The sequence below is a fragment of the Oenanthe melanoleuca genome, chromosome 10 (genome assembly GCF_029582105.1).
Source record: "Oenanthe melanoleuca isolate GR-GAL-2019-014 chromosome 10, OMel1.0, whole genome shotgun sequence".
Lineage (NCBI taxonomy): Eukaryota > Metazoa > Chordata > Aves > Passeriformes > Muscicapidae > Oenanthe > Oenanthe melanoleuca.
Window position 1 is genome coordinate 2,906,803 of NC_079344.1, and position 27,943 is coordinate 2,934,745.

General features: G+C 40.9%; 1 protein-coding gene across 2 annotated transcripts in view; it reads left to right on the forward strand.

Annotated features, from left to right (window-relative positions):
• The first annotated feature begins 5,953 nt into the window (after nt 1–5,953).
• OTUD7A (OTU deubiquitinase 7A) overlaps nt 5,954–27,943 on the forward strand; it is a 77,420-nt gene continuing 55,430 nt past the window's right edge. Inside the window, exon 1 of one of the 2 annotated variants that reach the window (XM_056499541.1) lies at nt 5,954–6,204. The gene's annotated coding sequence lies outside the window, so the exon portion shown is untranslated. The remainder of the gene's footprint in view (nt 6,205–27,943) is intronic. The other variant, XM_056499543.1, reaches the window with a different exon arrangement.

Here is a 27,943-nt window from a genome sequence, read left to right on the forward strand (position 1 = left end):
ATAGCTATTCTAACTCTGTTAAATGTACATTAATGGTATTTTCATTGCTACTCCTATAAACATCAAAAGGTAGACAAAATTGATCAAAATAATTTTTTTAAGTGTTCTGGTGTTATTAACCTTAGCAACCTTAAGAGATTTCTGTTAACATGATAAGTAGTTTGCACTGAATTGTCAGCATCAAAACAAAGAAATAGAGAATTCCTGCATCAGCTGCATGGAACAGATTGCTCAGATGCCTTCTGTAGAAGAGGATGCTCATGCTTGCTTTTTCTTTTCTGAGGTTCAGCAGAGCAAGGCAGCCTTCATGACAATTACTGGATAGGTTTAATTAGGCCATTTGAGGTCACATTTCTCAGTCCCAATGGCCACTGGAACACTTGCTGTAGAAAATTGTGAAAATTAGAGCATATTATAATTTTAAAGGCTATTTTTTTTTTCCTTACAAGAAAAGCTTAATCTTTTTGCTGAGTGCAGGGAAAGAAAGAATGCTAGTTCAGAAATAGAACTCTTGTTGAAGGTATTTGTGGTTAAAAAACTAGTTATAAGCTTCACAGTGTTATGTTTCTTTGTTTAAAAGCAAGGTGAGAGTGCCTCTGACCCATCTACTGGAATAATGTGTGAAGTGTGGTTGGCTGTTTATCCTGTGCCATGTGCTCTCTGCTCTTCAGGCTGTGAGCAATGTGCTGCTAAATCTCAGAGGAGTAACAGCAGCAGTCCCAGGAACAGAAAAGCCAAAATTATGAAAGGCAAACTCTACAGCAAGCTCATTCTATTCTATTCTATTCTATTCTATTCTATTCTATTCTATTCTATTCTATTCTATTCTATTCTATTCTATTCTATTCTATTCTATTCTATTCTATTCTATTCTATTCTATTCTATTCTATTCTATTCTATTCTATTCTATTCTATTCTATTCTATTCTATTCTATTTCTATTTCTATTTCTATTCTATTTCTATTTCTATTTCTATTTCTATTTCTATTTCTATTTCTATTTCTATTTCTATTTCTATTTCTATTCTATTCTATTCTATTCTCTCTAGCAGAATAATGATCTCTGGAAATAAATTGTGTCCCTGTGGACAGCTCCAAGCCAGATTCCAGACCTGTGTGCATCTGTGCAATGTGAAATGTTTAATATTTGTTCATAGTAATTCTTCTCTATTTGAAATCAGTGAGAGTTAGTCTTACCATATCTTATTGCAGACTGCAGAAAATAATGGAGTGAGCAACAGAAATTACTTTTGGCTCATTTCTGGGATAGTCTGGAGGTGATGCAAACAATCACTCTGCATGAAATAAAGCACTGTGGACTGTGTCCACCACAGATATTGACAGAGCAAACTGGTTAAGTCTTGTTTTATTTTGGTTTATAGAATTTAGTATGGAGAAAAAAACAAACAAACAAACCAAAAAAGAAAAACCAAAAACTCCCCCAAAAAGCCCCCAAAACCCCAGCTTGTGCTACCCAAGATAATTTTGAAGATATTCAGCTGCAGAATGCAGGCTCATGGAGAACACTGTGCATTGCTGTGTATAGGTGTCAGAAAGTGACATCCTTGCACGACAAGGGAGGGGGAAAAAACCACCTTGCTGTCACTCTGTCTCTGTTCCACCTGAGTGTATACATATTTTGGTTTAATTATAAAATTTTCAGGCTTGCCAGTGCAAGTTCTGGCTGCAGTTATGTGAAAGAATTCTAGTTCATGGCAAAAATATATTTGCCCAAAGAAAGTTTTATTTTAAATGGAGTCAGTCTTAACAGATGTTGACAGACTGAAATCACCAAAATGATGAATGCATGTCCAATTACTTTCCATGAAGTGTCATCTATTAGAGCAGTGTAAATCAGGAGGTCTCACAGAGAAAACCCTCTTGAATTATGCAAGAACTATTTTCATTAAAATCTGTAGAGGGGCGAAGTATGCTTTTCTGTAATGAATAAAGATCCCTGAATTTTGCATGTACAAGAATCCTCTTCATTTGAGAATTACCCTTGTGCTGTACAAGGCTTTTGCTGTTGGCTCCCCCCAGTCAGTGTGAGCCCTGTCCATGTTCCTCTTGCACTTAGTCACAATTGCCACATGTCCCAAAGGTCCTGCCTTGTGTCTGAGGGAATCCACCTCGAGTGCCATCTTCTAGAAAATTAATTTTCCATTATGTCTTTTTTTATTTATTTTCTCTCTGCGTGTTGCTTGCTCTTCTTCTCTCCCATCAGCAGAGAGATGAGTTTTGGTTTTGGCTCGGGAATGTTTTTAGTGGCTGCTGGGGGAAGATCAAATGTAGTTTTTCAGCTTAAGCTGATCTGCAGCAGGAGAGAAACTTGGATATGGAACTGTCCTTCTGCCTTTTCCTTTCTTTCTGATTCTCAAACACCCTGAACACACCCTGAGTTTCTCCCAGAACAGTGAAATGTGAAGACTTGGTACTCTTGTCCAGATTTTCATTCTGCTTGAGCACCCTGATTGGAGCTGGAGCCTCGTGGCTCATTTGGGAGCATCTCACATACCAAATGTGCACAGGAAAGAGAAACCTCTGGCTGTGAAAGCAGAGTCTCCAGGAGGCATCCAGCCCCCTGAACACGTGCTTTCAATTCTCTTCTGTGCCATGCCTTCATTTAATAGTGTTCTCTCATGTTCTTCACTGAATCAGTGTTGAAAATTCTGGAGTTGTCTGCACGTCTGGGCTTGGTTTTAGTCTCTTGGTCTCAGATGTGTTGAGAATTTGAGTTCCAGGGGCAGTTGATGTGTTAAAAGGGAAGGGGAAGTATTGAAATCTCAGTCTCTGGAGTTCATTTTAATAACATGCTCCTCTGGATTTCCCCACTGAGGGCAATAGAACCACTGTTGTCCTATTAACTATAGCTTGTAGTGTCTCTTCACCTGTCTTTTCTTTCTTTACATCTCTTTAAGTATTTTCAGCTTCTGCTCGTAGTTAGCATTTTCAGGCTGAGCACAATAATCCAGAAGAAAATTTACCTTTCAGTAGTAAAATATTTGACTTTGCTACTACCTTTGAAAGGCAGTGTTTTCTTTGCTCTTTCCAAGGCTCCTGCAAACTGAGCAGACTGTATCTCCCATTTTTAATTCTTGGGACTTTGTAAAAGCTTTTAGTTCTTAAAATTTGTAGCTTATTTCTTTTCAAACCAGTTGTCACAAATCTGCTAATTGATTCTAGGATTTTTGAACAGTATTGCTGTGCCTTTGCATAGATGTGAGGAGCATTTTAGGAGCTTGCAATTCAGCAGGAATGCACAGGGATGTTCTTTCACTACTGTTGGTTTATCTGGTAAATGAAAAGTCCCCTGTTTCACAGTAATATGGTAATGGAAGGGTAATGCTCTATTAAAGAAAGCTGAGATGATCCTCATTACTGGATTATTGTCATGTCCAGAACTGACAGTCCCAAGTGCTCTGTCATAGGACATAGGCAGTTATCTACTTCTACAAGCTCTAAATTTTGTGCTGAAAGACCCCTCTGTCCATGGAGATCCAGATTAGGAAGTTTACTCAGCTCCTGAAATATCTGCCAAAAGTGTGGTCACTCTCACAAAGCAAAACTTTCCCATATTATTTGTCAATCAGGAATGCTTACTGTGTTCCTTATGCATGTAGTGCTGACCTTTTACCCACTCATTAGAAATAAAAACATTTAAACCAGAATGTCTTGTCACCTTTGTCTGTGACAAACAGCTTCCAGATCTACTTTTCTCCAGAGTAAGCTGCAGAGGCATTGCAGATTTGCTGCAAGTGAAGTGTCATGCTGTGGTGATTCTGTTCTGTACCAGGTTTCACTGCAGAATTCACTCCAAAACATCTGTAGAACAAATCCTCTTCCATGTTGTGTGAAAAATGTGCTGCTGATTGTGAGGGTGGCATTTGTCAGTCTGCTCATGAGTGTCAGGAACCATATTGTATTATTTTTAAAGTCTGCTAAGGTTGATTACAATCTGTCTTTAACTTAAAATAGTAATCTGATGTAATGACAGGAGAAATAAACCTCCCAGCTGACGTGACAGAAAAATGTGTTCTTGTTGAGCAGATATTTACAGAGTCAACAAGTCATAAAAGCAATTGGCTGTCTTTCTGTAACTATGGTTCTTTTTTGATGGTGTTATCCATACATTTCCCAGTTTATTTTTCTTTGTCACATTTAAAGAATACTGGACTTTGAACTGGTGAAGAAACCAAGGAACTGGGTTTTTTGGTTTTGGAGTGAAGTAATCTTCAACCATGAGAATAAAGAATTTCTCTGAGGAGAATAGAGAATGTGAGGTGCAAACAATAAGAGTTCATTTTATGCAGGCCCAAAACAAAACTAATTTGGTTTTTGCCTGTCATTGGTTTGCCCAAAGCTAATAGCTCAGTGCATTTACAGCAAATGTTATATGTACAACTGTTGGGAACCTTTTCAAAGGTTTTTTTCCCATCCTTCACATTAGCTGCAAGAAAATATTTTTCAAATGTAAGAAGAGATTCTTTTGGGGGTTTCAACACTATTCTAGACTGATGTTGGGATTCTACCAGAGAAGTAGATCTGGTTTTCTTGTCTAACCATCAACCCTCACTTGCTTATGATATGAAAACACATATCTGCAAAACTGTGTCACCAAATCTACTTATCTGGCTGTGTTGGTGCAAAATGTATTACATTATTTACAGCTGGTCTTTCTTACTGACTTAGGGCTCCTGTATCTGTCACTGATTGCACATCATCTGTAGTAGGCTGATTTCAGGTGAGTTCTTGGTGTTTCTAGATAAGGAGGCCTTTCTAGAACAGAAGCAGGTACACCTGTGATTTTTTTTTCCCCCCCATATATTTTGCCTTGTTTTCAGTCTTGCATGTTTCTGGTTTTGTCATAATAAGTGAAAAAATGGAGTGCTTAGATGTAGAGGTGTATTCCTTAATCCATTTCCTCTTCAACCCCAGTGTTATTGGAAGAGAAGCAGTGAAAGATTGCTTTGGTGTGGAGGAGGTAGATTTAACCGAGTGAGACAGAACCCACCTGTGTGCACACTGGAATGGTGAAACCAGGTTAGCTGGGAAGTTACTGCAACCTTAACTAGACTTTCATGTCGAAATAGAAAAGCAGTAACTCATTGTAACAGACCCCACTTTGCAGTGGGCAAAACCAGGCAGGGCGATCTCCAGAACGGGGATGGGAAGGGAAAGGAAGCAGCGGGACGTGGCGGGGCGGAGGAGCGCCCGTGGTGCGGCGGCGGCGGCCGCTCCCGGCCCGGCAGCACCGGCACCGCCGGAGCGGGGCAGGGGAAAGGCGGAGGGTCGGGCAGGGATGTGCCGGGGGGTCGGGCAGGGATGGGCCGTGCCCGGGGGGTCGGGCAGGGATGGGCCGGGTGTCTGTGCCGTGCTGGGAGACTGTGCCCGGTGTTCGGGGCTGTGTTCGGGGGGCAGTGCCGTGGCTCGGTGCTGCACCGGGGGGCTGTGCCCGGTGTTCGGGGGGCTGTGCCCGGTGATCGGGGGGCTGTGCCCGGTGATCGGGGGGCTGTGCCGGTGGCTCGGTGCTGTACCGGGGGGCTGTGCCCGGTGTTCGTGGGCTGTGCCGGTGGCTCGGTGCTGTACCGGGGGGCTGTGCCGGTGGCTCGGTGCTGTACCGGGGGGCTGTGCCCGGTGGCTCGGTGCTGTGCCCGGTGCTGTACCGGGGGGCTGTGCCCGGTGATCGGTGCTGTACCGGGGGGCTGTGCCGGTGGCTCGGTGCTGTACCGGGGGGCTGTGCCCGGTGGCTCGGTGCTGTGCCCGGTGCTGTACCGGGGGGCTGTGCCGGTGGCTCGGTGCTGTACCGGGGGGCTGTGCCCGGTGATCGGTGCTGTACCGGGGGGCTGTGCCGGTGGCTCGGTGCTGTACCGGGGGGCTGTGCCGGTGGCTCGGTGCTGTACCGGGGCCCGGCCCGGCGCCGCTGCCGCGGGGGCGGAGCGGGGCGGAGCGCGGCTCCCCGGGCCGCTGCGGGCAGCCGGGGAAGGGAAGGGAAGGAGGGAGGGCCCTGCGGCCGGTGACTTCATGGGAAGGAGGCGGCGGCGGGAGGTGGGTCCCGCTCTCCATCTCCCGGTGCCGTCTGCGGGCGGGGGGACGGCAGCGCTGGGGTGACTCCCTCCCCCCTTCCCCAGTTCCCCCTTTCCCCTCCCGGCCGGAGGAAGATGGAGCTCGGGTAGCGAGGCATTGCGGGAGGAGCGGCGGGAGCAGGTAGGGGCTGCGGGTGTCCGGGCGCGGTGGCACAGGTGGGCCCGGCCCCGCCGTGCCCTTGCCCGGGGAGAGCAGAGCCGGGGGAGAGCAGAGCTGGGGAGAGCAGAGCTGGGGAGAGCGGAGCTGGGGAGAGCAGAGCCGGGGGAGAGCAGAGCTGGGGAGAGCAGAGCTGGGGAGAGCGGAGCTGGGGGAGAGCAGAGCTGGGGAGAGCAGAGCTGGGGAGAGCAGAGCTGGGGAGAGCAGAGCTGCCGGGAGCGCAGAGCCCGGGGAGAAGCGCCGCCCGCCCGGAGCGTCGCTGCCGTGCCGGGGATGCGGGCCGAGCTTTGGACTCTGCCGTGCCGGGGATGCGGGGATGCAGGCTGATCTCTGGGCTCTGCCGTGCCGGGGATGCGGGGATGTAGGCTGGGCTCTGGGCTCTGCCGTGCCGGGGATGCGGGGATGCAGGCTGATCTCTTCGCTCTGCCGTGCCGGGGATGCAGGCTGATCTCTGGGCTCTGCCGTGCCGGGGATGCAGGCTGGGCTCTGGGCTCTGCCGTGCCGGGGATGCGGGGATGCAGGCTGATCTCTGGGCTCTGCCGTGCCGGGGATGCAGGCTGATCTCTTCGCTCTGCCGTGCCGGGGATGCAGGCTGGGCTCTGGGCTCTGCCGTGCCGGGGATGCGGGCTGATCTCTGGGCTCTGCCGTGCCGGGGATGCGGGCCGGGCTCTGGGCTCTGCCGTGCCGGGGATGCGGGGATGCAGGCTGATCTCTGGGCTCTGCCGTGCCGGGGATGCGGGGATGCAGGCTGGGCTCTGGGCTCTGCCGTGCCGGGGATGCGGGGATGCAGGCTGGGCTCTGGGCTCTGCCGTGCCGGGGATGCAGGCTGATCTCTGGGCTCTGCCGTGCCGGGGATGCGGGCTGATCTCTGGACTCTGCCGTGCCGAGGATGCGGGCTGATCTCTGGGCTCTGGGCTCTGCCGTGCCGGGGATGCAGGCTGATCTCTGGGCTCTGCCGTGCCGGGGATGCGGGCTGATCTCTGGGCTCTGCCGTGCCGGGGATGCGGGCTGATCTCTGGACTCTGCCGTGCCGGGGATGCAGGCTGGGCTCTGGGCTCTGCCGTGCCGGGGATGCAGGCTGGGCTCTGGGCTCTGCCGTGCCGGGGATGCGGGCTGATCTCTGGACTCTGCCGTGCCGAGGATGCGGGCTGATCTCTGGGCTCTGGGCTCTGCCCCCGCCCGGCTCATTGATGAGCTCCGGGCAGCCTTTCTGCATTGCAGACTCGCTTCGCCGCCGCGTTCGCGGCTCCTGCCCGGGCGGGTCGGTGCTCTCGGGCAGGAGGCCGATCCGGGCAGCTGGTATGTCCTTCTGTGTTTCTTGGACCGTGCCAGGACGTTCGGGGGGATTGACCTCATTTGATGACTATTAGATGTACGTATGTAATTTGTTCTCCTTGTGGAACAGCTAGGAAAGGATATCTGCTCGGATTTGTGAACAACGCTCATAGGCGTTCACAGGGTGAGATATAATGTATATAAAACATAATGCAGTGAGGCACACGACCTTACATAATCTAAATTGAGAAAGCTCACTACCCCTGTGCTTACCCTGGAGGTTGTGTCTGTTCTGAGCTTTCTGAGGACTCGTTTGGCACCTATCTGACATAAGGATGCAGTGTGCCCTATAAGCCAGTGCTGAAAATAAAAGAATAAATTGTTGGCTACTTTTGCTGTAGTTCTGCCACAGCAGGCTCCTCGTTGCTGGTCAGTGTCTCCACACACTGATATTCCTGGCTGCATGGGCATACACAGCTCCCACAGCCACAGGGAATGGCTCTTCTGCTGTCCCTTGGATGTGCCTTTAAATCGACCAGCTAAAACACTGTCATTTTAATTAACTCCTGAGGCTTCTCTCCCTAGGCCTGAATAGTGCTGCATTTTCTAGCATATGGATATAAATTTAATGTAAACAGAAAGAAACCTTTCACACTTTCCATTTAACCTTCACCATCTCAGACAAATACTCAGAACTGATGATCAGGGGAAGTATTTTTGAAAGGCCTGGTTTAAAATATGTTGCTGGATGCAACATATGCAACTCATACCATATATCTAGGATGATACAGAGTCAGTGTTCTGACACTCTGTATCAAAGGGAACTAATATCTGATAAATTTGGCCCACATTTTATTTTAACTCAATCCTTACAGATGACATTGAATTTAGTAAAGGTTGCTATGGCACAGATTTAAAGCAATTTGCATTAAGCTTCTGGAATTGAAACTGCTGTTGATGGGAAGAGTGTTTTGTTATTTACAATCTGCTTTTAAAATATGAATGTGTTAGCTGGTGAGGCTGGATCTGGCTCTGTTTTCAGCTGCTGGTGTGGACTGACTAAATGGTCTCCCTTCTATAGATGGAGGCCTGGTTTTCCCCTGGTATTGCTGTGCTGCTCACACAGGGGCAAGCTGGACTTTTCCCATTTGAATCTGGAATCTAGATGAATATCAGTGCCTCCCAGCCTCTGGAACACTTTCTCTGGATGCTTTTGCTGAAGCTGCAACGTTGGTGTGGGGTCCAGAACCTCTGTGCCCACACAGCATTAATTGTGGGGTGGCAATGGCACCTTGGGGATCTGGTTTTTTGTGATACTGCATCCTCATGCCTTAGTTTTTACAAGAAACTCAGTCATCTTCAGGACAGCTTAATTCAGATATAATATAACTGTTAATGGGATGAGACCAGGTAGGGATCAGGTCTTACAGAGTCATATTTTTGTGTATGTATAGTGCAAAATTTGTTTGTATTGTTTGCTTAATCATAATGTATCTGGTCTTGGAAAAGGTTGGCTTGTTGGTTTGGTTTTTTTATTGCCAATGGATTCTAGAGGATTTTAGTCTTGGTTTAATCAATACAAATTTCTGTAGTGGTGATGGTGGGTGAATGTTGCAGACTCCAAGGCAGTGTGTAATGAGCAGGTAGAAAGGTTCTTAGTCCTTCCCTAACAATCCTAACTCTGCATTTTCACTCATCTCTCTTATTGCCATTCAGTGGATGGGCCTCCAGGTGAGGAAATTCAGTGAGGAAATTCAGAGGCAGGTATGAATACTGACTGATGGGACCAGCCCTACCACTATTATGCTAATTGTTGCCATAGTTGCCCTTTGTGTTACTTATTTTAAAATTAGGGAATTATGTTTTAATCAGTACTATACATAGTACAGATAATTTAAATTAAAACTGTATGGTTTAAATATAATCCCTGTGGTGTTTGCAGATCATTTAGAGTCTTGTAGGAGTTCACTGGTATTGTATCTGTGTTGTTTGAGGGGGGAAAATGTTTTTATTAAATTTGTTGTCTACTGCATAAACTCAAGAACTTAAAAAATGTATATATCACATGTTTGCTGTCACGTACTGTTATTTTGCCTTCAGACACAGTGACCCTCTGTAGAGGAGAAGAACACTGGCAAGGCACAATTATATATTGAGTTATAGAGGAGAGAAAGTTGGACCTGAGAGAAGGAAAGGACTAAGGGAACTAGCAGGATGTTTGTTTCCAGATAGTCTACACCTCACATCTTGCAGTTTTTTAATGAAGTCTCCTTCTGTTTAATATTTTCTGCATTTCAAAAACATGATGAAATCTGAAGCTCATTTTGACTCCAATTTTATAACATATCTTGGGATTCAGATTAAGCAAGATTAAACATCAACTTTTACTTAAGCAAATGGTAAGCTTAAAATACAGATACAACTCTTATTGAGGACTGAAAAGAGAAAAGGCTTTGTTGTTGTTGATGATTTTGTATTCTGCTGCTTCATTTATCATTGATATGACTATACAAGCATTCACAGATCTTTAGACTAAAGCATGGAGCTAAATGATGTGTGGACCTCCTAAACAGCTGAATCAGGTTGTGCCAATGAAAAAACCTGGGAGATTAACCTGACTGCTTAGATGGTCAGAAAATTCAGCTGTATAGACTTTTACAAAAGTAGTTTACCAGTGAGGTGTAGTACAAATATTGCATGGATATTATATTGCATTTTCCTGTATTTCTTTATTGTTTTCCTAAGGCAGACCATGACCCAAAACAGAGAAGCTGAGTCAGATGGCAGAGCTGTTCTCAAATCCTAGATGGTAATTGACTGGTTTTATTTTAAGGGCTGATTAATTAGTATATACATGTAAATGTAACAGTACAACACTTTCACTGTTGAATATTTTCTAAGTTTTTTTGTTGTCCTTGCCCAAGTACTGACCCAGGGGAGGAAAAGTCTTAAATCTGACAAGCATGGAGGTACCAGAGATATGATGATTCTCCTGACATCACTGTTTCTGTGATTATTTCTGGATTGAAGTGGTTTAAAAAGACAAAGCTAGTTGTGATGTATTTCAAGTCTCATTCTCAGTTTCCTTAAGTTTCTTGTTCTTCTATTTGGAGGTTGGTGTTGTCTATTTTAGGATGCTGTTACACCAGTGATTTTTAGTCATAGTGCTTTGCTGTAGTGTTTTACTGTGGATTATTGACATTATCTGTATTTTTTTAATATCTCTTGAATGGGCCCTTTGAAAAGCTTTTGGCTTGAAACAGAGAATTTGTTCAGCTTGCTTATTAGCTTTTATTAAAAGGGTTTATAAATTCATTTATTTCATTTATTTCAACCTTTTGAAATATACTTTCAGTTAAAAAACCCCAGAAATCTCAGGACAAAAGTATGAATTTGCTGTGAGTTAGTTTTAAAATGTATTTTCTTATGTATTTCATAGATGACATGAAGGATTGCTGTTGCTGGAAGTATTTTGCAATACTTGCTGAGCATTTTTCAGACAGAGCATATTTGCAAATGCTTCATGATATATTTAGTAAAATTAGAATTCTCCCCATTGTACATTGAAAATACCTTTGGTCAGAACCCTGAGCTCTCTGCTCATGATTTCAGTCTTGTATGCAATACTTCAATTTAGCCTGTGCACAGAATGAAGTATGGGGGTTTTGTACCAAGGGTGATGTAGATATTTTTATCCATCACTGTTTTGCATGTACTCACTTCTCTGCAGTGATTTTTTTTATTTTTTTCATTCTCTTAGGATCTGCTGAGTAATCATTTGCATTGAGTAGTTAATCAAAGAAGGGGCAGAACCCATGTAGAAACTGAGCAAGCTGTGGAAGAATTTTGATTCTCATTTTGGTCATAATGGTTATATTTCCATTATTGTTTTCAGAATCAGAGTAAGGAACACTGAGAACTTGTTCTTTAGTTAGATGCTGGAAATATCACATTTCTAATCTTGATGTCTGCTGACATTAGTGGCCTCTGTCCTATGGAAATGTACAAAGTGGCTGCTGCTGCCTGTGACCAGGAGATGTAATGCTGTGATGTTATCAGAAATGTGTTTGAATGCCTTTGATTAAAATGGCCAGCTGCCATGGTGATAGTGCCATAGAAACTGGTAAAATAATCACTGCCTATTAGGAAATCTGAATGGAAAATTCTTCTCTGGTTTTGTGTCTTTTATGTTTCAGCACCTATGAGCAGGAATGAAACTCTGCTGATGTTCTATTTGTGACTGAAAAACACACTGAATGAATTCCTTTGTGTTACCCAGCAGGCTGGGCTCAGGTGGTTGTGCTGGTGCTGCTGGAACATTAAATGCATGAGTGACTGATTCAGTCATCCCACAGATGACTTCTAGTCCCAAGAGCAAGGGCACTGGGGTAGGAGGCCTTTCTTACAGAGCTGGTGTTTGTTTTCAAATCACTTAACTTTTTTTCCATTGTAGCTACTTTCTAAACAGTCAATAACTGTAATTTCCTTCTAAAGCACTCTTCAAGCAAAGAAGGGCTGTGACTGTGTCCCACAGTTTGTGCCTACATAGACACAGCACAGTACTGAGAGAACTTTAATTTGGGAGCCTGACTTTGTAAAGGGTTTTTTCTGACCTGAACTACACAAATCTTGAGTACAAGAATGAGAAATAACATCATATGACACTAATATCTTTACTGGCTTAGCTTTTCTCATCTCTTTTGAGATCTATTGCAGCAAGAAGCAGTGCCAGGCTTACATTGCTCTGTCTCTGGTTGGAATGAGTCATTTCACTGTTGCTGATTAGTAACTCTGTGGTACTTACACCCTGTTGGAAATTGCAGAGCAAGGACATGGAGGGGTGAACCCAGATGTATCTGTCTGGCTATATACTGACTAAATTTCTGTGCAAGCACTTATATTGCCTGCAGTGTTTCTGAGGTAGTGTGAAGGAACTTTTATAGACAGGATTGGTTTAGTGTCAATAAAGCATTGATTTAACAAGCTGTAATTAAGTGTGAAGCAATGAAATCACCTCCATGTCCTTCTAAGTAACTCTTGGTCATCTTTGAAGAGTACAAGTGGTTTAAAGGAAAGGCAGCTTCATGTAATTTCAGCAGAAAGAATGACAGAACATACAACCTGCAGATAAAGCTCACAGGTGGGAAAGATTCAGAGAGTGAAGTGTGTTCATCTGTTCTGCTAAGCACAGCTGAGTTAAGGCTGGAGACAAGCTTCCCTTCAGAGCAAACAGAGAGTAACATTATGGAGAAAGCACAAGGATAAAGTTAAATAAAAACAGGTTGAAACACTGTTTGGACTTTGCTAAGTTGAGGCTGTTTGCTGGTAAGAAACTGCCATTGAAAAGTAGTATCCTTTTTATTTACCCTGAGTGCCACACATTTACAGGAAGATTGATATAAACCATTTCAGCTGCTATGATTTTTCATTTAAATTCTGGATGTTCAGGTTAATTTCATAATGTTGGTGTTTCATGTTTGGTTTTTCAGCAGTCAAAAAAAGCAAGGTTCAAAATAAAACCATGGGAAGACATGCCAATGTCAAGTCATTCAGGGTGGCAGTTCCAGGTTTTAGTGACATTTTCCACAGAGATTTGAGGCCCTGTGAGCTACTCTCACAGCTTCTTATCTTGTATAGTTTTGATATCTCAGGATATTCTATTACTGGACTTTTTTCAGTGTTTCTTCTGCATTGAAAGTAGACCCATGTTAAAGAAGGAATTTTTGAGCCTTGTAGTTGGGAGTGTCTTAGTGGCTAATGAGAACTATAAAGACAAGTATTTATTAGCAATAGACAGTTTATTATTTCAGGTTTCTTTATATTAATGCCTATGAACCTCAGCTATGCAGAACTCACATCTATGTTTATAATTGAAGTTTTCTTAAATGTTTGTGGTTCAGTTCAGTGCTCAGTTCCTCAAGAGAGTGTTTCAAACGAAGTAGGAAATGTTGCTTGCACTTGTAGTGCTCCTTTTCTGAGGCACCCAGAGCTGCTTTGCTGGTTTCCTCTCTCAGATTTCTCTCACTGTGTTTAGTCTCACTTGTATCTCTCTGCTCTGGCATTCCATGCTTAGCAGATAAGGACTGCATAAGAGTTTTGGGCAGGAAATACAAAGATATTCATTAGTGTATAGTCAGCCTGTAAATGCTCAAAGCAGAATTTAATCAGGATTATTGAAAGGATGCCTTTTCTTGGCAAGAGGAAACAAAAGGCTGTGAAAAAATGTTATATGAAGGTTCTCTTGAAGAAACCCCGTGTAGAGATCAGTGTTGTCTCCTGGGCAACACAGTTTACATTTTTATAATCCTGAATTGTTCAAAATTTCCTCTGACATTGACAGATAAAAGCCCATGCAGAGAAAGAGCAGCATCATCAATCTAGAGCTGTGCAGTTTGTAACAATAAATCTCTCTCTGGGCTACATCCTTTTTTCCCTCTCCATCCCAAATCCTGTTCCCAGCTCCTTCACCTTGCAGAGGGAAGATCCCTGTGGTTGGCAGAGGAGGATGTGGCAAACAGTGGCTCAGTCTGGAGTGATGACATGTTTGCATCTACCTGAGAATCCCTTGATTTTCTTTGATACAGAATTTGAGAAACTGAGCTGTTATCATTTTCCTTCCCCCAGTTTTGTCTCCTAAAATATGCTTTACATGAGAAATGGCCCCTTCAAGAGCTAGTTTCATTCCACATGCCTCTCATATTTAAGATAAAATATTTTCCTATCCAGTATAAATAGAGAGGTATGTACTCATGAGGGAAGATATCTCTGAAACCTTTTGGTTGTCATTAAATGTATCTTTAGAGAAAGAAACATGTGAAATAACTTTTTTTGGATTTCATAATAAAGTTTACTTCCATAAAAAGTTGCTTTATTTTTGTGAGATAAAGACTGGGGGAACACATAATTTTACTGTACATTTTGGGTAGACATTGTCCTATGACTGGCTTTGCCCCAATTATTTTCTAAAGAGGTTACAATAACATGTCTATATATGTTTTCTGTGCTTTTTTCTTCTGGGTCTGAGACTTATCAATGGATACTAAAAGAGTGGATGGACAACAAGTGGGTTTAGCTTGCTGCTATTACCATTACTCTGTTAAAACCTGTAAGATTCTTTTACTGTCTGCAGAGAGCTGCACATTAAGGCCCAGATATTTTAAAATGTGTCTCATGACTAATATCTATGAAAAAAAATCTATTTTGAGCTGTTTGAAACGATGCCATGTCAGTATTTTCACTTATAACATGGGGTGAAATGTAACTATATAAAATAGTTTGCCACATAGGTGTGATTTCTGGTGATATTTTATCTCCAAGCCATATATTCCTTGGATATGGCTATGGAAAATATATTATATTTAGGGAGAGGAAGAAAAAAAGAATAGATTTTCACAAAACCTGTAACTTTATCACTATTGTGTATTTTGTGGTCTTAAGAGCAGCTAATTTTAAAAGTGATTCAATGCTGTAGAGTAAAATCCTGAGATCTAGGTAGAAAAATGTCTAGAAGTCAAACTCTCATTACAGCATCTTGTAGTTATCTTATTTGTTCTTATTGCCATACCATGATAAGCTTAGCCTGGTGTTAATTTTGTAATTTGAGATAATGAGCCCTGCAGACAAGGGTTCACTGAGTCTTGAGAAGGTGGAAACACCAAAGTGGAACTTCCCTGTCTGCACAGCTGTTCATGCAAAGTGTGACCCTTGTTTGATCTTCTGGCTTAAGTTACAAAGCAAATGAAATGCAGTAGCTGTAGAAATAAAACTATCTGTACACAGTTATTAGGGGCTTTCAGTACTTTTGAAAGAAAAGATTGTGGAAAAGGTAGTTGAAGAGTTATGGATGTGTTCTGTGAAATATTTTTTGCTAGGACTTGTTTTCTATCTTCTTGCATATTATAAATTTGGAAAGCTCCTGGTGGCTTTGCTGAGACCTGGGGTAACTTCAGAGCTTTGTGTGCAAAGTCAGGCTGCTGCTGCCATTGCTCCTGTTGGCACTTGGAGTATTTCACATGTCCAGAGTAGTCCAGTGCCCAGGGCAGCAAGTGCTTGGGGAAAAAAGTCTTCTTTCTTTGCAGAATAAGCCAGGACAGCTGCTGCATTTCATGCCTAGCTGCAGAGCTCATATGTGATCACTGAAGATGAGTATCTGCCTTCAATAAAGGAGCAGGTCATTAATCTTTTGAGAGCTGTTCATGCAGTCTTTGCAAATTCAGAGACCTTGGGGATAAGATAACTTCAGCAGCAGAGCCTGCCAGCTCTTGTGTGTTGGGGTGGTGTTAATTGGAAGGGAATTAGGGTAAGCTTGCATGCTTTCTAGCTGAATTGTCACCAATCTGTTTAAAGTATTTTAGTTGCCTTTCTCAGGTCTTTGCTGTTAATGAAATTACCTCTAAGATTTTATGCATGTAAAGGGATGCAATAACAGAGCCAGAAGTGAAATTAATATGCCATGGGAGCTTTCCTAATGAAATTAATATGGTATTTATAACCTTTTTAAAGAGGCTTTTCACCAGTTAGAGCACAAAATGAACTCCCAGGAGAATAAGATGCTCTTTCTTTGTTCAGGTTTTTATACTCCTGCCTGCTTCTTTCCATGATACATGAAATAGAAATCTTGAAATAAAAATTAATTCTTTGATTTCCTTCAATGGATTCCTAAATTTTTTTATTATTAATTGTGAACTTTAGTTTTAGATTAGTGTTTCTTTTTTAAATCTGTTAGGCTGTGTTTTCCATATGACATCCTCATTGTCATAGTCTCTGGCCTTCACTAATGTGAGTATCTTGCCTTTGCAGCATACTTTCACACAGAGTTTCTAAGTTTGCTTGCTTCAAAAGGAATCCAAATGTGGATTGGTGCTAGAACAGGAGGGACAGCAGATGACTGTCTTTTTGCATCTCACATGACAATTTCAAGGTTTACTCTATGTGAAGGCTTCACATAATGTGAGAATTTTCACATTCTGCAGTACTTGACAGCTTGATATGATAAATTTCAGGTGGTGCTGCAGTCCTTTAATGATGCAAAAGGCTCCCCTATTGACTCTGAGTGTAGAAACATTCAGGTAAAATTTGAAAAAATTAGGGTGACTTAATAGTGGCAAGCAAATGTCTTTGTTCTTATTGCAAACTTTGATTATTCCTTTATATTGTGTTGATGGCCTTTTTCTCTGATGCTTCCTACATGGTTAATGGGAGAGTGGACTCACTTTTCAGAGTCAGGAGTCCAGCTGGATGCTTTCTCAAGCTTTTGGGGGCAGTCAAGGTCGAAAAGAATCACTTATAAATCTCACTGTTGGCTGTCCCTAATTTTTTTTCAGTTACTAAGGTGCTTATAAATTTGAAAGAAGTGTTAATGGGCTTCCTTAAGTTGCACTGTACAAGCAGCAGAGCACTTTCTCTGGCTGGTTTTTTTTATGCTTCAGGATATGTTGGGGAGAAAGCATTTGGAATATGAAGAACAGCTTCAGAGATGAGGAAACTTCTTATTTTCTCATGCCATGGGCCTTTCCAGGAGCAGATACTCATCTCATGTTCTTTCCTTGTAGTGTTTCTGTAGCCTTTGGTTCTGCTGATCTGTTTTAATCAGAGGGTTTTCAGCATGTCCAGTGTTCCCAGGAGAAAACAATATGGAGCCTGATTATTTCTTCTGTTGGTTTAGCATCCTTTCTGCTGCTGAGTATCAAATTTGATGGCAAGGTTTCAGCCAGCTCCAGGAGCTGTGCTGCTGACTGAAGCCAAGGAATTGTAGCAAAATCTGAGCTTGCCACAGTTCTAATCTAAAGCACTTCTGCTGTTTGACTTGGAAGGAAATTATAATGCACTTCTTGGGCAGTTTTTTCTACTTCTGTGGCAGAACTGAAAGAAGTGTCTTAATATTTTTAATATTTATTTTTCACTTAATCAATTAGAGAAAAGGGGTCAGGAACACTTGGGGATGTAAAATATCAACCTTCATGCAAAGATAATACACATTCTAGATGGCAAGCCTTCCCTGTATCTGTGGTGGAGAAAGGTGTTTGCCACACATAATCCCCTGTGTATTTATTCCACACTGTTAGGGTAGAATAAATACTTGTACTTATGTGTGTGTGTGCATGTATTATGTGTGCAAGTACATGTAGAACAGGATGGTTTCTGTTCCTGCTGGTCAGTGAAAGCTTTTTCCATAGGTCCCTCCTTTTTCTTTCACCTGTCTGTCCTAGGCTTGCAGCAGGGATTGCAGAGGGATGCAGTGTGTAGTGGAGCTCTGGAATGATGCAGGATTTTTTTTTTTTTATGCTCTTTAGTATGTGTTTTCTTTGAATTTGGGTTTGCTCTATTTGTTCTAGGTGGATATTTTGTTCTGGCTGGATATTTTTTATTTGGTGGGGGTCTATTTCCTTCTCTCACATATGTGGTTTAATATAAAGATCATTAACAGTGAGGGTTTGCAATGTAGTTGATCATTATTGCATTCATATATGACCTGGGGTGAAAATAACCTCACAGGTGCAAGACATAATTGAACCATCACAATCTCTGTTTCTACAGGGCAGTGAATGTTATTGTACAAACTGTGTGAGGTTTTTTTTGTTGCTGCAGACCTGGCACTGAAAGGGCAGCTGGGTTCCTGCTGAGTGCCTGTGTGGTTATTGCCTCATCGACTAAGATCTCTTGTTATTATTTCCTGCCCACGAAGAGCATTTGCAAAATGATGTTATGATAATCACCATCTTGATGGATATATCAGGTGCTTGAAGTGCAGGCATGGAATATTAACAGCACATCTCTCCTCAGTCTGAGGTAGAGTGTGTGTATTTTGTGGTTCTCTTAAAAACTTCTCAAAGATGCAGAAGAAAGGAGAGTAAAAAAAAATTTTTTAGATGGCCCTTTAAAATCAAATGGTTCTCAACTCCTATTAACCTGTCATTGCATCTTCTGGCAGCACAATCATTCTCAACTCTACTAAATACTTAGAGGATTAACACTCAGATTCTGAATTGCACTTTCTTCTTCCCTTTGATAGGTCACTTAACTGGGGCAGGGGAAGTAAGGGAGTGTGTAGAAGACAATTGCCAAATTTGTAAAAACTGAAGGGAACAGCTGCTTAATACATGTGATAATCAACTGCCCATGGCAAGTGAAGAGGGGTTTTGATATTCAGAATACTATGAGCAAAGAAACTCCTGTGTCTGAGGCAAAAGTTTTAACTTTAGGGAAAATCAGTGCATAGAATACAGCAAATATGTTAAACCTGGGCCCTTGAACTTAGAGCATGAGCTTTGTGATTTGGGTTGGGATTTTTCATTCACACAATTGAGTAATTATACAGTTTTTTAAATAAACTGGGCGATACAGACTGTTGACCCCTTAGGCCATTTTTATTTTAGACACCTAAATTTAGAGTTTGGACTCTTGTTTAGAGCATTGGATTTGAGAGATTTGGACTGGAACCCAAGAGCTTCACCTGTCCCTACTTACATTAGTGGCATCTCTCTGTACCTCTCCCTAATAAAATCAATAGCACTTCTTTCTTTCTTGAGACCTTCTCAAATTGCTTTATTCATTTTTTCACTTATTTTGCTTCAGAAGGTATATATGCTGCAGTTCCTTTTATTAAAAGCAAAATATGAAGCAGATATGGAGTGCAGAGAGTTTTTTCACTTTAATTAGAAATTTACAACTGTCTGCTTTAAGTGAAGCTTACTGTGGAACTCTACAAATAGCTGTGCTACTTGTTTTGTCATAAAATGAATTAATAGATTATCCAAAGAAAGGTTGCTTTATTATGGTTTTTTAGAGTTAACTAATATGTTCCCATCATTGCCTAGATTGTAAAGTGAAAGTTACAATCTTTAGGATTTCATAATCAAGAAGACATCTTCAAATAATAAAAGTTACTTTGTCTATATATAAGAGAGAGTGACAGAAAGGGAAAATAGTCTTTGATATACTCAGCACAATTGCATATTCAACCTGCTCCTGCAGCTCAGCACTGGAAGCCAGATCCAGCACTTTCTGTGCTGGGAGGCATTAAAATCAGATCAGTGCAGCTTTACATGAAACCAACAGTCTCCAACTATACAGACAAACCCAGAACTAAAGCCTGTCAGCCAGATTTCTGAGTTGGGGCATGGCAGACACATACTGCAGCTCCAGAATACATTAGGGATGCTGATCTATGATATTGTATGCCACAAAACCAGTATTGGAAGTGATCCTGTATTCCTTTAATCACTCTCTTTTATTCTCAGCAGCTCAGTGGAATTAAGCTTTGGGCCAGACAGTGACAGCTAGAAGCCATTTATGTGAGCTCTGCAGAAAGCAGCCATCATGGAGGGTTCTTTATTTTTATGTGTAATTTGGGAAGGCAGTAGTGTTATTTTCCAGTGCTGTGGAGGAACTAATACACATTTCATGAACCATTTTTTGTTTCATGCTTCAATGCTACCCAAGTGCAAACATCAGCAAAATCTTTCATCCCCCACCTCTCCAAAGCCATGAACAACCTCAGCAGTGCCAGTTCTGAGATTTGTTACTAATACAGGCTTTTTTTTCTTTCAAAATTATACATATTAGCAGCTGTACAATAATTCTATGTAGTCATTAAGGCACAAGATGCAGAGATAAAATGACTTTGATGAAAGGAAGCAGCAGTCTTGTGTCAGAAGGGTGGAAGGGTAAGAAGACATAGCCAGACACCTGCTGATGAGCACAGTCACTACACATTTCCCAGATTAAGAGAAATAAGACAGTAAAAAAATGCTCACAGTTCATCAGGGGTAAAAGCCTTCTTTTCCCCTTAAATCACTGGTATAATTTTAATTTCTTCCCAATTATGAGAAGCAGTAGGGTTGTTAAAAGTTCCAGCATGCTGCCTTTCCCACCATTTTTTATCATAGTTCTGATGAATGTTTTTTTTGGCAGCAATATTTCACTTTTCTACACGTTAGGAAGTCCAAAGTAGCTTGACTTGGATGATTGGGTACAGCTTTATCTGAGGAATATGTACTTCTGTCTAATCAGAAATGCTATTAATGGTCTACAGCTATAAGATGGCAGATGTCACATCCAGTTTGGGTTGTGTTCTACATAACAGAGTAAATAGTTATGTAGAAAATTGTTTAGGACAAAATTAATGGTGCATGTTTCATAGATGTTCCATGTTTTGAGTGGATACATTAAGACTCAGTTTGAATAGTTTATCTTTTTCAATAGGCCAGATTATACAATCCAAAAGAATTTCAAATACTGAGAACAAAAGGTTTTCTAATTGTGTTGGTGTGTTTTTTCCTGTAAAAAGAGCTGCTGAGTTTGATGAAATGCCTTTCTGAAAGGCAATCAGCTTTGGTATAGGAGATTCCATGTATTGGAGAATGAAATGTGATAGTTAAGGCTAAGTGAGAATTGAATTCAACAGATATCCAAGGAAAAAATCTAAATTAAAGCAGCTGCAGAATGCAAGCCCTAATACTGTAGCTTTCTGAAAGGATACTGTACAAAAATAGTTGTAAAATGTATTTGTAGCAGTGGAAAACAAATATTTCAAATAAATAACTATAAATTTATGACTGAGTCCCTTTACTATCCCCTTTTCTGTGGGTTTCAAAATCTTCCATAGGTTTTGAAAATAAATTCTGGTTTGGTATGTCATCCAGTTAATTTAAAAATTAATTTTATTATTCAAACAAGAATAATTTCGTCATGCAGTGCCTTAGGCTGGGAGTTTGAAACAGAATTTACTGAATTTTCAATCTAGTGTACTACAGCAGTCTGTGTAACTGGGTAGTTAAAGATGCTGTACAAATTCAATAATTAAATGGTAACAGACTTATTTTTCTAAAAAGCTTGCTCATCTGTCAGAAATCATTATTTTTTTTCTCTTGGTACACATACACATTTTGCCTACAGTGTGTGGGGGTGGTTTTGCTGTGGGTGTCTGAGAATGTGCTTTTGATTGATGAGCTAAGCTGTTTCTTCAGGTACTGAAGCAAATAACTCCAGAAACTGCTGCTCCCAAAGAGAGAGGCAGAGAGATGCTGCTCCCACAGTGCTCCTGCTCCTGACACAGGCTTTGCTTTGTATTCCTGTGCTCATTGCACTGAATGGAAAAATCAAGACAAAATCTTTTTAAGTGTGCACATCATTCCATGTGCCTAACTGGATGAGTAAGGAAATCTGTGGATGTTATTTTCAGAGGAAATGTCTTATGGCATGAGTTTGTTCATGTTGTAAATCACAAGCTACTGCTCTTCATGGGCATAAAAGCCTGGGACCACTGTAAGCCTCTTGCAGGACAATGTGGAGCCTTCTGCTGTGTGCAGCTCTGTAGCTGTTGGCCCTTTTTCTTCTTCATTCTTGCACAGCATTACATGAATGTTTCTCCATTTGCATGTTTCACCTTCCTTTTTCAATGTGGCAAATTATGGCTGCAATTGAAGAAAACCCAAGGAAAAAAATTCCTTCCCCTTCTGTGTAAGAAAAATTAATTTATGAAAGTATATGGGAATATGCTAATACATGCTTCCTTTATTTATAAACACTTGTAAATATAGTTGATTTTTCTAAGAGCTTGTTCTTGACATAAACCTGGATACACTTGAAAAATATACAAGTTCCTTATCATGCAGCTGATCTGTGTCCATTATGTATTTTGTACCTTGCTGCCATCTGTCCATTGGCACACTGCATGGAGAGAATAATAGGGGGAAATCCAGTTATCTGTGAGCAGCATATACCAGATATTGGTGGTTTTCTGATCAATGGAACAGCATCAAGGGCTCTTTGATTTCTTAAAGAGTTCCTAAAAATCTTTTGACCTTTTCTTCTTATGACATTGTATTAGTTCTAAAATATGTTGCAGTAACTAAATGTTGTTTAAAACTGATTTTAAGAAATCTAGACTGAAATTTTGAGAAAATAATATAAAAATGTAAAGAATGTGTCACTTTATAGATATATATATATAGAGAGAGAATCTACATTATGCTAATTATCTGGTTCAAGGGTTCAGCAGTGCTCATTGCTGAAAACCTCACTCCTGCAGGGCTCTTCCAAAGGAAACCTTATGTGCTTACAATCAGCCAGCTGAATTGCACATGTATCTGCAGTTTCCAGTACCCTGCTCTATGTGACCTGCCCAGGTCAGGCAGCACTGCAGCATTTTTGGATGGGAGTGCTTACAGCCCTCAGCTGGGTCTGGCAGTGCCTGCAAGGTCAAGAGAAGCATTGCTCAGGTAGATTTTGAGCCTGCAAGCTGCTCCATTTGCTCCAATTGTGCATTTGGAATAGTCCATGGGGGACAGGATTACCAATGGAGTAAATCCTGGCCCTCTCCAAGCACAAATTTCCATGTTACTACTCTTTGCTGTCTTCATTCATTCAGGGACAAGTGTCTTAATTGAGCTCCCAGACACTTCTCTGCTATTTTGTTTGGAAATAATTTGCAAACCTTTGTTAGGAAAGCAAACAGAGACAGGAAATGTAGCTAAAACCATGAGGGTGCATGTGGTGTGGGAGGTGTAAAAACCCTGCAGCTGCTCTGCTGGAAGTCCATAAGAGTTTACAAAAGTTCAGCAAAAAATATTGTTTCAAGTTAAAATTTAAAAGTTTTTTTTTCCCTGGTCCTCTGGAGACATTAAAATATTTTAGGGAAGAATGATTGCAGTTAAGTTTAGTTTCTCCCCAGACATTTCTTCAGTGTTTATTCCTTAGATAACATTCCCCTGTTCAGTTCACAATGCAGGGAGTCAGTGAATTTGTGTCTTTGGCTAATATTATTTATAATGTTTGTTTTGCCCCTATAAGCAGGTCACAGAATTTAAATAATGATTTATTTTTGATGTCTCAGATGGATCATGCAGTTATAGAAGCAGAATTTTGTTTTTACTGTGGCATTGACAGTATTCATAAAAGTCTGTGGTACACAGATGTACACCCTTAAGCTGACAACTTACAAAAAAATCCCTTATGAAAGATGGTAGGGTTTTTTCCCTTCTGCAAGAATTGCCTTCCTGTGGTTGGGAAATGTTTTTATTAGGGAGATGGGGATGATCTGAATAGGGAGGTCACTCTGTCTTGGAATATTGGTCAATATCTGCTTCAGCAATAAAATAACATTTAACTAGAGTGAGAATTTCCAAAGGATCTGGAGAATATTGACAGCCTTGAATTATTTATTTTTGAGGATGAAGCTATTGAGAAAAAGTGATTTTATTTTCTTCTCTTAGTAAGCACGCACAAAAGCTTCTAAATTATAGAGAAATTAAAACTAATAAATTAGCATTGTAATACATGTGAATAATGTGAATTTTTCCATTTCTGTTGTGAAGATTTTGATATCCTTAGAATGTTAATTTTTCCCTTCTGGAGCCATGTCAGTTCTTTGGGAGTTCAGCCTTTACCAAAGAAGGCTGATTTGTTCTCTGGGCTTCTGTGGGTTTCTGTGTCTGGAACTCATGTGAGGCTGGTTCTTGTCTGGATGCTTTGTAAAGTCCTTGGGGGATTGCCTGGGAATTCCTGCAGTGCCTCTAATCAAGCCATGGGACATGCAGTTGGAGTCAGTTCCTCTAGAGATGCAGAGAAGTGCTGGATGTGTGGACAGTGTGTTCAGCTCAGATGTACCATGTGCAGGATGTGCAGGAGGAGAGACTTGCTGCAGAGAAATCCAGCTTTGCCTGAGACTGGGAATTTGCTGTCCCATCTGACCTAAACACTCAGTTTGTTTTCTGACAGGAAAATCATAAATGGCAATATAAGACATAATTAAAGTTTTTCTTCCCATATTCAATTTCCAGAGCATCAGCTTCTGGAGAACCTAAGTAGAGCTAAAGGGGATGGGGAAGGGACCACAGTGCAGCAGGCAGCAGATGGACCAAGCCAGTCTTTACCCTGTTACACGAGTAATTGCAGAGCTGTGATTTAGAGATGAAAAAATGTCCATTTTAATCTAGAATTTTTATCTGGAAAAACCTCTACAGATTGAGAAGCACAGTGCAAATCATGAGGACAGTTTGGAATCCCCATTCTAGGTTTTTTGTTCTGAAATACTTGGTCTGCCCTGAGCAGCACCAGACATCAGGAAAATCTGGCTATCCTATTCAATGTCTCAGCTGGCTCTTTGCTGAAGCTATTTATGACTTTTGTAAATGATATTGCAATGATGATCTGCACTGTGTCCTCACATCTGCTTGAGTGTTAATTAGTTTATTGTTTTCCATAGTGTATTAAAAGCTTTTCTGTTCCATTTAAGGTTTAAACTGTAATTCAATCCTTATGATGCCCCACATGGAAGGCAGAGTTACAGAGCAGGAGGTTAGCATGTGCTATTCCTTTCCACTGTGTTGCTGTATTATCTGTTTGACATCTTTGGTGGATGAGTGCCTGAAAAGAGATTGAAAGACGACAAAGAGATTTTGTTTTCTCATCTTTGTAGGCATCCCACTCTCCTATTACAGTGGGTTTTTCTGTTTCAGTTTGTGTCTCAGCAGGAAATATTCCAATTAACTTACATCACAGATGTACCTTGTTGAAGATCAGGGTTCATTTTGCCAGGCACTGCTGCAATTTTGTTACATGGAAGTTTTTTTTAAAACAGCAATGCCCTCTCTTTTTTCGATTTAGTATCATAATGCTGTAACTGTAGTACTTGAAACTCTGTTTATGCTCAGTTGCAGTGTTTTGTCTCCAGCCTATTACTCAATTCCCTTCCAGCTGTAACCCCCAATGCGTTTTCTGACTGCTGAAATTGGGGCTGGTTCTCTCCTGTGCTGCCCAGTGTCCTTCCAGTCAGTGACACAGTTGCTCAGTTGAAGGTTTAGGCACAGTTCTGTTCATGACTTGAATAGGTTTTTACTTCTGCAGGATGACAATCTTTCTATTGAACATTGGCCTGTGTGCACAATGGATACATTTCTATTTTGTTCATATGTAAAGATGCTCTGCCAGTACTACTATGGAGCATCTTGATTTTTTCAGGAAGAATGGCATTTTTTGCTGAGATTTACAAATTATATTTAAGTTGCTGTATATGTGGTTCTTCATCAGTCAGATGACAACATAAAGTTTTAGTCTTAACTAACAAAAGGATTCTTTTTCTTTCAATGAAAGGTAGTGTTAATAAAAGGTCAACCTTGGAAATTATTTGTCCTTAAGCAGTATTCAGTCACTTGTAGTCAGGGTGAACATACTTTTTTCCCCCCTATAGACTATGGTAATGTCTATATTATGAGGCAGTAATGGTTTTGTATTTTACTTTCTGTTCTTTCTAAATAGCCCATAACTCATCATTCTCCAACTGTCTTGCTCACAATATGCATTTCAGACAAAATACAATCTAACAAACAATTGCAAAAAGAACTTAAATACTTACCTTTAAAGGTAATAGTAACCATCATACTCAGTTTATTTCTGATGAATTTCTGCTATTGGCCAAGCTGTTATGTTGAAAAGTTGAGTTTCCTTAAATTACATGTTACTTACTTATTGTCATTGTGTTTTAATCACTTTGATCTATAGTTCTGCTATAGTTCTGTTACAAACAAATTTCCCATCCCCCCACCATAAAAATATAGAATATCTTTCTCCTGCTAAAACATTTGGGGCTCTGTGAAATCAGCCTGTGGAGAAATTAAATGAAATGTTACATTTCTGTGTTGTCAGATATCTGTCAGCTGCTAGTAAGAAAAACATTAAATAAATCCTTTAGGCTGTAACTACATGGTTTGCCATAGGGTTAGGGATAAATATGTATATAGTTCTCTGTTTTAAATTGACAGCTTGTCCCAAATGGGAAAAAAAAATCGTGGTAGTGATGTTAGTGAAGAGATCTATATCATCTAGAGATAAAAGTATGTGTATTTCTATCTGTATAAATATTTCCATAATACACAGGCATATAGACAACACAAATGCAGTATAGATGTAATCTATCTATATGTTGCATACAGCTTCTATAAACATGTGATATCTATATACATTTTAATGTGTGCATAACATTTTCCTTCTGTCCATAAAAACTCACTTGTAGTTTTTATACTTATAATGTCTTTATTCTAATGCATTTGACTTCTACTCATTAAAATATTTGCTCATTTCTTTGCATGTTACTTGGTAAGCTGCTCAAAAATTATAGCAAATGTGGGGGGATTGTGCTCCTTTTTATTAATGGGTAGGGCAAATCAGTGCTAGGATTGAAGTAGGCAGTTCATCTACAGAAAATCATGGAAATAATTTCTCTGACTTCAGCTGAAGAATATATGAAGAGGATAATATAAGAAATCTGTGATAATCTTATGTACACAACTCTCTAATATGGCATTTAACTTTTTCAGTCTATGGTTTGCATTAGGTGCTCCATAAAGTTGACTTCCTTCAATCTTGCAAAAGACCTAATTCAATGAAAAAGTAAAAAAAAAATATTTTCTCTTTATTAGTTTCTTCTAGTAGTTTAAAACGTGAAAGAAGACGTGGAGATTGGAGGATTGTTTGGTTAATAGCTTGGTTGGTTTGATGGTGGATATTTTTTCATCTTTTTAGATGAGTTTTGATACCAGCTGCTGTCCCAATACATGTTTGTGTGCTATACAGCGGGGCAGATCCAAGAAAATTCTTGGTAGGAAAATTTACAAAATGTAAAAAAAAAAAAATAAATAAATAAATAAAATAAATTTTTTCCATGTGTAAAAATATTTTCTGTAATGTATTCTGGCCTAGATGTTGTGTCTCAGATGGGAGAATTAATTAGATGGGGAATTCCAGGGCTGGAATGGGGATGTAACATCAGTGGAAGTAAATGGACTTCTCTTCAGCTGATGTTGAGTTCTTTTTAAGATTGGTATAATCAGTCTCATTGTACAGGCCATGGGGCAGACAGGCAGCTTCAGAACCTTTGCAGGTCAGCTCTGTGTGTGGCAAATGTCTGCTGCTCCTAACATATGGCTCTGACTGGAAGAGAGTGGGATCCACTGTTAATTCATGGCCCCTTTACAGTGTTTAGATGTGCCTGAGATTTCTCTTTCCCCTCTTTCCACTTTCTCCAGCCAAGTTTTGATGTTGTCCTCGGAAACTCTGAGGGGGAGAATGAGGAGAGGGATTTGAGGCAAGTGCTGTTTTGTGTCCCATTGAAATGCAAGTGGCTCTTAATGTGTCAGGATGTGCAAGCAGGAGGAAAAGAACAGAGAAATGTGTGAGCAGAGGTGAAAAACTGTCATTGCTCTCCACTACTCAATAGGCAGAGTAGGCTGATGTCACTGTGACCATAGGAACAAAAAAACTCCAGAGAGATGCTAGGCTTGATTACATCATTTCATAAAATGGGCTTTGCTTTCCTCTTTGCACTACCAGCTTTGATGCAAACGCTGATGTAATGCAAGAACACTTAGTAAAAGTGCAAAACAACCATGTTGTAATTTTTTTAGCTTCAGAGAGGATTCTTTGTTATTGA